Here is a 14493-nt window from a genome sequence, read left to right on the forward strand (position 1 = left end):
CCATTTTTATAAAAAATAAATAATCGGCCCTAGTACCAAAACACACAACCTTTTTGAAAGTTGAGAACAGAGTAAATATCAGATATGCTTGACATTGTACAGAAACTTATTAGGCATTCTTACCAACACAACAACGGAAAAATAAGGTAAATGACTAGTATGAGAAACGAAGTTGCAAAATTTGTTAAATTTGTTTAACACGGTTCGTATGTTTTCAAGAAAGAAAAACGTATCGCGATTCCTACAGCCCAAAACCTGAAATAAATCTTCCGTGAAAACAGTGTTACATATAGTGCACCCGTCAGACTGACTTAGCGCTGCATCACACTGCTTAATAGTCGTCTAAATTCGGCGAGATGTGTCGGCTTTCCCGTAGATAGTGAGGCACTGGAATCCTGGTAGCCACAACTCGTGACGCGGCCGCTGCGCGCTCCCCCCACCGCTGACATAACGAGTGCCGTCACCGCCGCTAGCTGCCTGTGGACTCCGCACTCTGACGTCATGCAGTGTGACGTCTGCGCAGTGACGCACGCCAAGCACCGGGGGCAGCGCCGACGCGCGGCGCTCTGCAGCCAGCTGACTCGAGAGGTGTGGCCGTCTTCTGCGAACGCCTCTTTCTCCGCCGTCTTACTCTCTTATATAAAAACATTGCTGCATCACGGTGCGTACTTGTCGTAGAACCTGTCTGTCTAGTGACTGACGACAGTGAGCGACTCCTGGGAAAGATATAGGGCTACCCGACTCGAGTGAATTCACTTAAAGCTGGACTGCGCCCAAACTGCCAGTCGGTACTATGATTCATTCTGTTACATCCTATAGTAAACTACCAGTTATACTTGTATACGCATTCTCTTATCAACAAATAGCTGTTTTATTCAAGCTTAAATCCATCACAATACCCAAAAGTAACCGGACACCTCTATATTATGCAGAATCGACCACTAATCTGTGTATGGAGCAAGCAGTAAAGGAAACAAAAGAAAAATTCGGAGTATGAATTAAAATCCATGGAGAAGAGTTTCAGGGAGAGCATTAGGGAACGATTGACAAGAATGGGGAAAGAAATACAGTAGAAGAAGAATGAGTAGCTTTGAGAGATGACATTGTGAAGGCAGCAGAGGGTCAAGTAGGTAAAAAGACGAGGGTTAACAGAAATCTTTGGGTAACAGAAGAGACACTAAATTTAATTGATGAAAGGAGAAAATACAAAAATTCAGTAAATGAAGCAGGCAAAAAAGGAATACAAACGCCTCAAAAACGAGATTGACAGGAAGTGCAAAATGGCTAAGCAGGGATGGCTAGAGGACAAATGTAGGGATGTAGAGGCTTATCTCACTAGGGGTAAGATAGATACTGCCTACAGGAAAATTAAAGAGACCTTTGGAGAATGCATGAATGCATGAATATCAAGACCTCAGATGGAAACCGAGTTATAAGCAAAGAAGGGAACGCAGAAAGGTGGAAGGAGTATATAGAGGGTCTATACAAGGGCGATGTACTTGAGGACAATATTATGAAAATGGAAGAGGATGTAGATGAGGATGGAATGGGAGATATGATACTGCGTGAAGAGTTTGACAGAGCACTGAAAGACCTAAGTCGAAACAAGGCCCCGGGAGTAGACAATATTCGATTAGAACTACTGACGGCCTTGGGAGAGGCCAGTCCTGACAAAACTCTACCACCTGGTGAGCAAGATGTATGAGATAGGCGAAATACTCTCAGACTTCAAGAAGAATATAATAATTCCAATCCCAAAGAAAGCAGGGGTTGACAGATGTGAAAATTACCGGACTGTCAGTTTAACAAGGCACGGCTGCAGCCGGCCGCAGTGGCCGAGCGGTTCTAGGCGCTTCAGTCTGGAACCACGCGACCGCTACGGTCGCAGGTTCGAATCCTGCCTCGGGCATGGATGTGTGTGATGTCCTTAGGTTGGTTAGGTTTAAGTAGTTCTAAGTTCTAGGGGACTAATGACCTCAGATGGTCAGAGCCATTTGAACCACGGCTGCAAAATACTAACAAGAATTCTTTACAGACGAATGGAAAAACTGGTAGAGGCCGACCTCGGGGATGATCAGTTTGGATTCCGTAGAAATGTTGGAACACGTGAGGCAATACTGACCCTACCACTTATCTTGGAAGCTAGATTAAGGAAAGGCAAACCTAGTTTCTAGCATTTGTAAACTTAGAGAAAGCTTTTGAAAATGTTGACTGGAATATTCTCTTTCAAATTCTGAAGGTGACAGGGGTAAAATACAGGGAGCGAAAGGCTATTTACAATTTGTACAGAAACCAGATGGCAGTTACAAGAATCGAGGGACATGAAAGGGAAGCAGTGGTTGGGAAGGGAGTGAGACAGGGTTGTAGCCTCTCCCCGATGTTATTCAATCTGTATATTGAACAAGCAGTAAAGGAAACAAAAGAAAAATTCGGAGTAGGTATTAATATCCATGGAGGAGAAATAAAAACTTTGAGGTTCGCCGATGACATTGTAATTCTCTCAGAGACAGCAAAGAAGCTGGAAGAGCAGCTGAACGGAATGGACAGTGTCTTTAAAGGAGGATATAAGATGAACATCAACAAAAGCAAAACGAGGATCATGGAATGTAGCCGAATTAAATCGGGTGATGCTGCGGGAATTAGATTAGGAAATGACACGCTTAAAGTAGTAAATGAGTTTTGCTATTTGGGAGCAAAATAACTGATGATGGTCGAGGTAGATATAAAATGTAGACTGGCAGTGGCAAGGAAAGTGTTTCTGAACAAGAGAAATTTGTTAACATCGAGTATATATTTAAGTGTCAGGAAGTCGTTTCTGAAAGTATTTGTATGGAGTGTAGCCATGTACGGAAGTGACCATGAACGATAAATAATTTAGACAAGAAGAGAATAGAAGTTTTCGAAATATGGGACTACAGAAGAATGCTAAACATTAGATGGGTAGATGACATAACTAATGAGGAAATATTGAATAGAATTGGAGAGAAGAGAAATTTGTGGCACAACTTGACTAGACGAAGGGATCGGTTGGTAGGGCATATTCTGAGGCATCAAGGGATCACCATTTTAGTATTGAAGGGCAGCATGGAGGGTAAAAATCGTAGAGGGAGACCAAGAGATGAATACACTAAACAGATTCAGAAGGATGTAGGTTGCAGTAGGTACTGGGAGATGAAGAACCTTGCACAGGATAGAGTAGCATGGAGAGCGGCATGAAACCAGTCTCTGGACTGAAGACCACAACAACAACAACAACAACATGTTAGCGGACCCGGTGAGTATTGTGTTGCCGCGCGGGATTAGCTGAGCGGTCTCAGACGCTGCAGTCATGGACCGTGCGGCTGGTCCCGGCGGCGGTTCAAGTCCTCCCTCGGGCATGGGTGTGTGTGTGTTTGTCCTTAGGATAATTTAGGTTAAGTAGTGTCTAAGCTTGGGGACTGATGACCTTAGCTGTTAAGCCCCATAAGATTTCACACACATTTGAGTATTGTGTTGTCATTGGAGAAGCAGTAAAAGCAGAATGGGTCAGTCGGAAGAGCTGCCCAGGTCGATTGTTGGTGATGTGGCTGTGAAGTGGAAATGCAAAAGAACAACCACAGTAAATGAACACCAAACAGTCCTCATGCACTGACGGACTGGACATCGAGGATTGCATAGGGGATGGGGGGTTCTAAAAGATCACATAAAATCGGCGGAAGGACTCACCAGTGAGTTTCAAAGTGCTACTAGCAATCTAAGTAGCACAATGACAGAGCATAGAAAGCTAAAAAAGACCGAGCAGCTCTTCATTAGCTACAAATTTCAGTGGTCTATGCTAAGCGACGCTTGAGGTGAAGTAAAGAGCGACGCTGCTGGATAGTGAATGACGCTGTACCCTGTGGCGATCCGATGGAAGAGTTTGGGTTTGGCGAATACTCGGAGAATATTACAGCAACAGTAAAACCCAGAAGTGACTGGTACTACAGCAGCGCTGCTACGTGGCAGTAGCAGTTAGTGTGGACCAGGAGAGTGCTGGCACTGCTGGGGTACTGGTAATTATTCTTCGTATTTTACTGTTCCTATTACTTCATACAGATAAGACGAATATCGCAATAGACCAGATTAGGGCACTCTATCGTGTGGGCACGTAAAATTCCGCTTAAAAATCAGTTTCTTTGTAAAGGGAAATAAACCGACGCTTTCTGTCGCCATTGGATGTCGCATGAAAGGCGTAATGAACAGTATTTGTTTGGTCTGATTCCAGCTACACATTGAAAAACCTATATTGTAAATATCTGCTGAAACATCAGAGCAAATGCATCTGACGACTCTTAGGAGGGATACCCGGTATATAGATACAGATATTGTTTAGTAGTTGTCATAACTCTCTGCGTGTTATCGCAGAATTAATTCTTATAACCCATTTACGTATTTGGGATACAGTGGCCTTATAACCTGAGTGTTCCCAAAAAAGATTCCTTATTGAATGAAAACATGCAAAATCAACTAGTTTCTTCATTTTATACCACCTACGGTAATAACCATGTGTATTGCCAACGTAGCTGAGCTAAGGAACTTTGTTAATTCTGGGCAACGTGGTTTAGAATTGAGATTGTGATGTACCTCTAGTCCCAAAAACTTAAAACGTTTTACTTCTTGTATTTCATGTTTCGCCAGTACTGTTTTTTTACAGACGGTGGAGTTCTGTGACCAACGCTGAACTGAATTTACTAAGTCTTGTCAATATTAAGTAATTATGTCTATACCTTGAAATCTCTGTTAATGTTTTACATTATTCCTTTAGATGCATTTTGAGTTATGAGAATGGAACCAGTTTTTATTCCCACACATCCTGAGGTGTGAAGAAGTAGTCAATTTGGTAATGAAGGGAAGTGTTGAGGGAGGTCTAGGCATGAACACAGTAAGCAATATGAACTGGACGTAGGTTGCATTAGTTATTCAAAGATGAAGAGGCTTTCACAGGACAGAGTAGCGTGTAAAGCTCCATCAAACCGGTCTATGAACTGAAACCCAACAATGACAACTTTCATCGTCTTCAAAAAAATAACAAAAACTTTATCTTCTGAAACTGAAAGTAGATTATACATGTATATGAGACCCAAACAGAGGACCTGAAATAGCACCTTGTGGTACTCCATGTCTGCTTCTTTCAAATTTCGAGTGTCTATTGTTATATATTTATTTAGATGTCTATTTCCGTAGGACCAAATAGAGGAACGAGTCTGCATGGCCCTGGAACGAGTCAGTAGACGAAATTACATCGGAAACGTTAATAATAAATAAAATTTACACGAATCCAAAAACAAGCTGCTGAGCACATATTGGCACACAAAAACAATATAACACCGGGATCCACTTAAATTTTTTCCGCGAGCATCTCGCCAGCAAAGGAGTAAACCGCGAGGAAATTCTTCAATTTACACTTGAAAATGAGAGGATTACTTCTAACAGTCTTTAATTGTTGTGGTAACTTACTACTGAAACTGGATGCGGGAGGATACTGTATGTCTTTCTCCACAAAGAGTTAAGACGGATTAGACTTCTGCCTAGCATTGGTGAAAGCTGTTAATGCTAGGACAAAAGCTGGTGGTCATTAAATAAATATAAATTGAGAGACCAATGCCAGAAGTCCCGGACTCCTGAACAGTTACGTGATCGATGTGGACCTGGTAAATTCTGCTGTGTGTCACGCAGATAAGATAAAATCATCAATTTGCCTTATCCATGGTCTACAATAATTCGTGATTCTTGTTCGTTAACCAGTGCTCGACCTCGCTCGTAGTGGAATCTGGTGATCAGAGACAGACAGGGAGGGGTAAGGGGGGGGGGGGGGGGAGCTGGATACTGACAGCTCGATTTGTGTGTTGTAGTCTGGTAGTTTATGTACACGACGCAATCGCAGAATTCGAGCCCCTGATTGGTACACGCTTCTAACGTGTCACGGATTCGCTCCCTGAGTAGTCCATGCAAGATATACAGAGGAGGTTATGCAGCGTCCAGCACGTTCAGCGGCAAGGTCATTCTGTGCCGGAACTCCCATCAGCTGCTGAGGGATGTCCCGCCTTTTTTTCCCGTTAACTGCGCACGTGGTGTTTGTGCCGGTGGCTGACTCCGGGAAATACGTTGCCTCTCCACAAGTGGTCTTAACGAGAGAAAAATACAGTGACCTCACGGGTCAAATAGAAGACGCTATGTGGATCGCGATCGCGCGGGGTGACGCAAACTTTGCCGGAACATGCGACACGGCACGTGCGTCGAACAGGTGAGAAATGCGCGTGCTTTTAGGATGAGGCGGGAGATTTCTGTCACTCCACAAACAGTGTAAGCCTCATGAGTGCGTTCTCATGAAGATGTTGCCTTTGACATAAAATGCTGTAGGAGAACGTTTTTAAGTTATCAGTCTCAGTGTTAAAACAACAGCTGATTCCTCAAACTGGGGGGCTATCAAGTACGGGGTCCCACAGGGTTCGGTCTTAGGTCCTTTACTGTTCTTGATATACGTTAATGACTTACCATTCCACATTGATGAAGATGCAAAGTTAGTTCTTTTTGCTGATGATACAAGTATAGTAATAACATCCAAAAACCAAGAACTAAGTGATGTAATTGTAAATGATGTTTTTCACAAAATTATTAAGTGGTTCTCAGCAAACGGACTCTCTTTAAATTTTGATAAAACACAGTATATACAGTTCCGTACAGTAAATGGCACAACTCCAGTAATAAATATAGACTTTGAACAGAAGTCTGTAGCTAAGGTAGAATTTTCAAAATTTTTAGGTGTGTCCATTGATGAGAGGTTAAACTGGAAGCAACACATTGATGGTCTGCTGAAACGTCTGTGTTCAGCTACGTATGCTATTAGGGTTATTGCAAATTTTGGTGATAAGAATCTCAGTAAATTAGCTTACTATGCCTACTTTCATTCACTGCTTTCGTATGGCATCATATTCTGGGATAATTCATCGTTGAGTAGAATAGTATTCATTGCTCAGAAACGTGTAATCAGAATAATTGCTGGAGTCCACCCATGGTCATCCCGCAGACATCTATTTAAGGATCTAGGGATCCTCACAGTAGCGTCACAGTATATATATTCACTTACGAAATTCGTTGTTAAAAATCCAACCCAGTTCAAAAGTAATAGCAGTGTGGATAGCTATAACACCAGGAGAAAGGATGATCTTCACTATGCAGGGTTAAATCTGACTTTGGCACAGAAAGGGGTAAATTATGCTGCCACAAAAGTCTTTGGTCACCTACCAAACAGCATCAAAAGCCTGACAGATAGCCAACTAAGATTTAAAAATAAATTAAAAGAATTTCTAGATGACAACTCCTTCTACTCATTGGCTGAATTTTTAGATATAAATTAAGGGGTGGTGGTGGGAAACAACAACAACTTAAACATTAGTGTCATGCAATATTTTGTGTAATGTAATATCTTGTACAGGCATCTTTTATTAACCTGACACGTTCCACGTCATTACGAAGTGTCGTATTCATGATCTATGGAACAAGTATTAATCTAATCTAATCTAATCTAGACTGGTTTCATACTGACCTCCATCTTTCTCTGTTTTTGCTGTTGTCTTCAGTCAGAAGACATTTTTGAAGGCTCTCCACGTTGGTCTACCATGCTCGAACCCGGATTTCCCGCTTCGGCTATTGGGGCACGATTCACGGCTTCATCCAGATTTCCATATGCCGTTGTCCAAGTGTCATCCTTGCATGCATGTACGAAGTAACATTGGACCGTACTTCTTGACAAAAAAGGCACTGCACTTTCGTAATTCCGTAGAGTTCTGTGTTGCTGTGAGTGCAATACGTCGGAGTGACTTCGAACGTGGGCTAGTTGTTGGTGCTTCCGTATCCAAAGGAGACGAAATATTGGTGTTTCGAGAGGCATCGTATCAAAGATTTATACCGCTTACGGGGAAAGCGGAAGTATATCGTACGCTAAGTCACGACGCAGACGAGAATGCATGTGCTGAGTGATCGTGATGGACGATCATTTGAGAATTGTGACAAAAAATATGAGGACGACAGCTGCAAAAGTTACTGCAGAACTGAATGTCGCAGCACCAAAGCAACACAGAGGGAGCTCCATAACCAGGAAATTGTAGGGCGAGCCGGAATTCCCAGACCACGCGTCAGTGATACAGTTGCTCCTAAATGGAAAATGTGATACCGAAAACGTAAAACGTGGTCTATGGAGCGCTGGAAGAAAGTAGTTTGGTCGGATGAGTCTTGTTTCGCACAATTTCCAATTTCTGGCCGAGTTTAGTCTGAGGAATGAAAAATGGTGGGAGTTCGGCAATGATGTGCGCAGTCTTATTGGCATTCCATGGGTTTCATAGTTGCTGTGCAGGGTCACAATACTACCGAAGATTACGTGACTATTTTGGCTGATCAGATCCATCTCAGGATACAGTATTTGTTCCCCAATGATGATGCTGTGTTCCTGGCTGACAGGTCCCTTGTTCACACGGCTCTCGTCGTCCAGAATTGGCTTCATGAGCACGAGGATGAATTGATGCATCTTCCCTGCCAGCCACAGTCACCAGGTCTTAATTTTATTGAGTGTTTGTGGTCTGCTTTGGAGTAGGGCACGTGGTCTCTAGCCATGTTCATCGTCGTTACCCAGACATGCCACTACTTTGCAGGACGAATGGTATAAGATTCCCTTGAAAACTATACAGGACCTATATTTATTCATCGCGAGACGACTGTATTGAATGCCATTATGTTTCTTACACCATGTTAGGCATGGTAATGTGACGAGATTGTGGTGTTTCCATATTCTTGTCAACCCCCTGTATAACCATTCCAACCTGCGTACTGTATTTATGTCTCGGTCTTCCTCTACACATTTTACATGCTACACCAGCACTCACGAATGCATAGCCAGATATTACCTAATTTGAAATTTTCCAACCTCCAGCGACAGCGCTCCGAAACCACACCAACCGGCCCAAGTCACCACATCCACTTCTACCAACACTGGATGAGGAAGTGCTCAGCAGCCCATAGTGATTGCTCGATAACAATATAAACCATGCAATTCGACGACCGTCCCCTATACATATACTCAGGAACCACGCTTTCTGTAGCATATACAACTAATAAAACTGCCATCTCCCACATTATAGAAAGCTTAAATTATCCCCCATCCTACCAAGCAAGAAATTTACAGTATGTTTCTTTTTAAGACATGTAACATGGAATACTCAAGAAATTCTTTTAAATTTATGTTCAAATGGAAAAGAAATGTTCATGTGAACATAAGTCAAAATAGAACAATACATAAAGTTATGCATCCAGCTATTACAAATCAAAATAAAAATCACTGTGTGTCAATGAACAAATATTTACTGTTTGACTTGTAAACAATATGATGATTCTTGAAACAAGAAAATGTAGGTTAATGAGACAATTTTGGGTATTTTATACAATGGTCACAAATTTTTGTATAGATCACATGAAAATTGTGTGAACATAGAATTAAGGAAACAGCAGTAAGTCACACCTTAGATTACTCAAATAGAATTACTCAAACTGCCGGTGAGACAATAATCAGTTACTGGCATAAGAAAGAAATTCTGGAGCAACAATACAAATTCTTTAAGTATTGTATTATTTTTATTTTTTGAATTGAAATTTTTGTTAGATTTTCAGTTATAAGGAGCAACCATGGAGGGAACTATTTCATTATAAAAACATGAAAAATGTCCTACTCAATGCAATAACTACACAAATACACTAACTTACAACACATCTACAACTCAGACTTAGGAAAAAAGGGATAGGCACAATGCCATGCGGAGTGGACGCCCATTAGAGGTGCCATGTCACGGATTGCGCGGCCCTTCCCACCGGAGCTTCGAGTCCTTCTTCGGACATGAGTGTGTGTATTGTTCTTAGCATAAGTTAGTTTAAGTTACTTTAAGTAGTGTGTAAGTCTAGGGTCCGATGACCTCAGCAGTTTGGTCCCTTAGGAATTCACACACATTTTGAACCTTTGGTTAGGCACAACCATTGTTTTGATATCTATAGGTGTTGCAAGAACTTATCACTCTAGAAAAAAGTCACAGTCAAAAGTCAATCAAATGTGCATATTCTTTATGCTAGTCGCACAACATCTTTATGCCTATATGTAACTTAATTTAACAACCGAAAAATTTTTTAGGTCAAGTAATATAACGTATGTGACAGTATTATGGCCTAATGGCAATTTTAGCCATCAGATCAATGGCATATTAAGAAAATCTTAAGTGAAATCTTTGTATTTGAGAAAGAGTAATATTGAATAATAACTGGAAGGATACAGAACCCAGCATTATTTGTATAACCAGTCCCCAGTATTTACCTTGCCAAATGTTTCATATAGAGGATTCCATCGAATTCATTTTATCATCTGTCGATGATTTTCCATAGTACTGGGAACAATAAATAACATTAAAAAACATTGTTGAATCAAAGTTATAAAGGAAGAATAGATCTGAGTTAAACGTTAACTTCTCTGTCATCAAACCGAAAGTGTGTTCACATATTTACCAAATATTTCACACAGTCTGTGTTACATATACCATAACCAACTCTAATTTTCTCATTATCCTCATTAAATCCTAAATAAACATTATGTATCAACTTCTCATGTATAATTCCCACAAAGGTTTCCTAGCTACTAGTAGATAGTACTCATCTTTAAGCTTCACTACTTCTTAGCCTGGGCTCTCCGTTTTCTGTTACCAATAATGTACTGTATGAAATAACAATCATATAGAACTTTACAAGTCATCAACATACGTTTTCTTCTCTCATCTGACAAACATAAATGCATACATGATAAAGGTTCTACCTCATTATACGTGTGCTCAAAAATCTTGTTGTCATCCTCCACTATCCAAAATTGCCCTATACTTCTTACATTCCATGTTAAGTCCTCATATTTCCTCAAAATCCTACAAACTTTATCGTAGACAGCCAAAAAACCACTAGCAGTTTTCTAATCACTCTGAAAAACATCTTAAGGAATGCAATGCAAACATAAAATTATTAATCGTTGTAGATACATAATACTTTCTCATGTATATCCTTTCAAACTTCAGAAAGAAAGAGACTTTGCAAATATCTGTGATGATCAGTGAAACATCAGTAAATACAAAAGCAAGTGGACCTTACAAATTTGCTTTTCCTTGTTGTTAGTCTTTTATTCCTGGCCTACTACTTACTCAAACATACCAACCTAAGACCATAGAGGAATAGATAACCCCAAAATTTCTTAAGACTTTATAAGTAATATGTAGGTAGCTTCCCTTTCTGAAACAATATGCAATAGTTTTAACAAAAAAATCAGTTCAAACTTCATCAATACAGGGTCACAATATCACATCAGTTATATGCTTTCACACATAATTGTAACTGACACAGGACCTATCTATTTTTTTAAAAATCTATGTACATAGCAAAGGATCTGAGAAGAGAAGAACATGGCAGCAAAAATACACTATGACAACACTGAAAATCAGAATGCAAAGAATAATTGAAGGGCTTTTTCAATAGTGGTACAAGTCCATTACCTCCACTTTTCTGCCTGTAGCGCTTCTGTAATTAATGATCCAAACAAACAGAAAGAAAGGTTCATCTCTAGCAAGAAGCCATATGCTTGGATATTTCTGGTATCTCAACTGCAGATTTTTCAGCGCTCATTTAACTTAAGGACTCTGTATCTCACAATGAACAAAAATTGACTTGTACCACTATTGAAATAAGCCATTCAATTAACAGTTAAAATAGTCATCACCAAATTTGTATAAATTTTGCGGCCTGTCTGTGCTAACACTTTCATTTCTACACAGACTGTCATTGTTTGGTGTCAAGCCCCACATTATATACATGCTCCGACACACACCAATCTTCTCTACGAATTCTCTATTGGACAAAGGATTTGACGCTACCACTTACGTTAAACGGAAACTATCACTTTTCCCATGGCAGTTCTTTACTCTTTCTGTGCTTTAATTAAGACTCTCTAAGACACTCAGTGAAGTACTTCACTGGAAGACGACTACTTTTTTTTAAATCTACAGACAGGAAAGATGAGAGAAGAGAGGACTGAAACTTGAAACAGGAAGAAAAGTTTCACTTGGCTGGGATTATAATAATCGTCAGTTGGTGTATCAACAAAAGAGGTATTAAATCCCTACGCCAGCACTGTGCTATCTTCATTTGCGTAAGTTGAGCAGCACTTCATTGTGCTGTGCTCAGACCTCATTCTTTCTCCATAGTCTCGAATTACCAATTTAATACACAAAAGCCGTTCATGCTGTTAAACATAATGACCTGCCATCATTTCTCTACACCAGAGTTTACTGTTAAACTTCCTGGAAGCCTGTATCATTAGCTGTGCACACAAATTTTCACAATGTACTTCATACAGTAAGAAAGAACACAGGTACAGCAACCAAAACCTCGCATGTACAGAGTCGGTATAGTTTTCAAAATAATTAGACGGTTTTACCAAACTGGTGACTAGCTCAGCTCTCCCTGTAGTATTACTCAGGTGTTAATTATTTACTCTTTGCCTGGAAGAATTGTACTTGACATCTTGACATTCCAGTTCATGGCACATTGAATCTAGCTAATCTCCCTATTCAAGTGAAAACAAATTTTGCTTTTTATTAGTATCACCTCCTTACCTGTCTCCTGTGTATCCATTAAATCCATGAAAGTTTCTTCTACTACCCTAACTCCGTGTGTAAATACTGTGAGGAGTCTAATTTTTCCTTTATGTTCTCAGGACTAACTTTTATACTACCTGTATCAGTCTCCAGATCCACACAAACCTAGATATTTACAAACGTTCAGTTTTAGATAAGATTTAATTTTGTACCTGCTTTATTTCCTCAACATCTATTTCATTGTGTACTGCATCCCAACTCATCATTACATCAGCACTTTCACTTCCTGCTGGAGGGGTTACTAATTGTTTTACCATCATTACCAATGAGAACCTCATTGTTCTCATTGGGTACTACATTCTAGCCTGTCACTACATGAGCCTTTCCACTTTTTACTGGAGAAGTTTCTAGTTTATTTGCTATCATTAGCTGACAACTCTGCTTGGTATTTTCAGAAACAGGATGGTCAGTTCGCACTGTCTCCATACTGTCAAGACTTTCCTTATTTCCTTGTTTCTCAGTAATACAGTGAATGTATCCTTTCATCTCTTCCTGTTTTAGTACTCTCATCTTGCATGTTACAACACTCATCTGCTATTTTACTACGCTTTTATTACTCCCTTCAGTCCATTTAAAATTCTTTTTTTGTTTCTATTATTTTCTTTTATATCTTCCCTTAATCTTTTATTAACGTCTTCTCACCTTATCCTTCTCTCTTCTCACATATCATTGAAATCCTTTTTCTTCTTACCTTCTCGTTTATCATTTCTTCACTCTTTCCCCAAAATCTTCTTGAATCTCTGTATAACTGTCTTCCAATTTTTTAAAAATTCTCTTCCAATCTTTTAACAAACTGTTCCCATCTTAACAAACTCTTTGTGTCTTAAGAAACTCTTCCTGTATTAAGAAACTCTTCCTATCTTAACAAACTCTTTGAGCATTTAAGAAACTCTTCTAACATTGCCAGCATAATATGCAAAAGATTCTTGCCCCCAAGTTGACCATTACCACAGAAAGAGAGACTGTGTCAGTTTGCAATGATGTTATAGGTGCAAGATCCAAACATTTAGCCAGTAAACTAGAGTGTTGTGACAAATAACATCCTGCAGAATTTTTTTCAAGTATTGGCTCACCTGATACATTCTCTTGTTCCTCTCTTAATCCTGGAAGGTGGCTTCTGCTCATGCGTCTCTACCGTTGGCATGCCTACCTCACTTCAGTAATTAATCTGTGAAGGTTTCTCTTCATAAACCTTTTGTATATCTAATAAATCGTTTCAAGCAGCTTTCTCTTGTTCTCTAACTGCCGTTTAGGACATAGCAGTCCTTGACACCTTCTCAGATACAGAGAACGATGAATGAGATTGACTAATATACTAATAATATTACAGAATAGTTGTTGTGCAGGAGTAATTACTAGAAACCACACACTAAGTTCACGTCAGTTCTGAGAATCAATAAAAGCACAAAAAACTAACCATACCTCTGTCTTAAAGCTTGATGTAAACTACAAATGAAAGCACAGAAGTATCCTGCTGTATAAGTACAAAAGAAGAGAAATGCCTGCACCTCAGTAACACAAGAAAGAACATTTAGCACAAACATCCACCATAAATCACTGCATAACTGTACAACATCACAAGCCAAAAACACTGTTCACTGGAAACTAAAGCTTCTTCGAAAAGGAAAATGGCCACAGGAAAAAAAATAAGCCAGAATAAAAAAGGTAACACACAGAATATAGAAAATTTTCCCATGCAGAGCCTTATCCTTCACATGTAACAGTATAAATACTTCCATCTAACAGATAA

Source organism: Schistocerca piceifrons, chromosome 6 (genome assembly GCF_021461385.2).
Source record: "Schistocerca piceifrons isolate TAMUIC-IGC-003096 chromosome 6, iqSchPice1.1, whole genome shotgun sequence".
Classification (NCBI taxonomy): Eukaryota; Metazoa; Arthropoda; class Insecta; order Orthoptera; family Acrididae; genus Schistocerca; species Schistocerca piceifrons.